Here is a 1,620-nt window from a genome sequence, read left to right as displayed (position 1 = left end):
AACTTTCTCCAGGCTAGAGCTCTACTACTTGAGCCAAAGCACCACTTGTGAGTTTTTTTTTTCCCGTGTATATGGCGCTGAGGAATCGAACTCAGGTCTTTCTGCATGCTAGGCAAGCACTCTACTACTAGGCCAAACTCCTGGCCCCCGTTTTTTATTTTTTTATTTTTTTAGGGACCAAGACCAACTGTACACATTTATTCTATCACTACATCACAACATGTCAATATACTTCCATTGCACTGTCATTCATCGCACAGCATGTATTTTGGGCACACTCCCTAAACATGTATGGGAAGCCCAAGAAACAGAAACAGAAGTAGCCTCCAGACCACATCTAGAAAGTCTACCTGGAGATTGAAATGATGGAGTCACACACTAAGAAGTTGGAACTCTAAAACTGCTCTCCATGACCTTGTCTGGATGATCTTTTCCTTCCAATGTCACAAAACACACACGAGACATGCCCACTTCTCAGTTCCATTACGTGCTTGGCTGGTTCAGAAGCTTAAATGGTAAATACTGGAAGGCAGTGAAATTGGATTACATATGCTATACCCAAAAAGGTTTTATTTTTTTTATAAGAAACAGAGGAAATGAAAAGACTGAGTTATTTGTGAGAAACTGACAGCACTGGCCTCCACTCCTACTGTAGCTTGAGTTTGAAGCTTACAAACCCTTATGCTATGATGTAACGGGTAAGGCCACCCCCGCGGACCTGTGCTAGCCTCCGGCAGTGTCGCAAAATATTCAGGATCATATAAAACCTCTTGTCGGCTTTCAAAGTCGTGAACTTCTTTATGTCCGCTTCCACTATAAAATAATGACCTTTGGTATCCTTTGTTTCTTCATTAGTAAATCTGTGATAGAGATTTCTGTTCATAGAATTTAGAGATGCTTTTGGTTGACGGAAAATCTTGTATTTACTAACCACAGCCTTGTTGATTTCTTTAATAACATCATTAATTTGACAGTAGGTTAAGCGAGACTTCATGTACGCAGGAACACCATTAAACTCGTGTGTAGTTATAACATTTCCTTAATACTGCTCTGTTCTTTGGGAGGCTTCTTTGTGGGTACATGTTCCTCAGCTTTGACTGGTTCTTCTGGGTCAAGATTTGATTCACTAGCCAAGCTCTGGGTTACTTTCACTCGAGGCAGGTGGGCAGGGATGCTTTCATTGAGAAGTTCTACATCTTTATAATCGTCTTCAAGAGAATTGCAGAGTTCCTTCAGCGACACGTTGGTTTGTTCGAGATACTGAATTTCCAATTCAAGTTTATTGTGAAGGTCATTTACTACAAAAATCTCATCTCCTGTTTTATTTAATAAGGTGTTTGAGGCAGATTGTTGGCCAAGGTGTCTTAAGGACAGAGTTCTTTTAATATTGTGATCTTTTCATTAACATGAAAGCACAATTGTTCCAAATCTGAGGCCATCTTTTAGGCGGCATATGTCCCGCACTTCCATTACTGGCCATATGCCTGCAATGAACCTCCGAAAAGGCGCGAGTGGAGGTGTCACTCAAGTGATAGAGCCCTAGCTTTGAGCACACAGCAGAGAGCTCGGGGGAGGACTCAGGACCAGGGGTTAAGCCCCCAGCCGGCAGAAGTCCCACTG

At 42.1% G+C, this 1,620-nt stretch overlaps 1 pseudogene; it reads right to left on the bottom strand.

Annotated features, from left to right (window-relative positions):
- Window positions 1-624: 624 nt before the first annotated feature.
- On the bottom strand, window positions 625-1,620 carry LOC150057516 (SKA complex subunit 1 pseudogene; annotated as a pseudogene).

This window comes from Megascapheus bottae, chromosome 10 (genome assembly GCF_031878675.1).
Source record: "Megascapheus bottae isolate mThoBot1 chromosome 10, mThoBot2.hap1, whole genome shotgun sequence".
In the NCBI taxonomy this organism is placed as follows: domain Eukaryota; kingdom Metazoa; phylum Chordata; class Mammalia; order Rodentia; family Geomyidae; genus Megascapheus; species Megascapheus bottae.
Note: the sequence above shows the minus strand (reverse complement) of the source record. Positions and strands in the feature narration are given on the sequence as shown.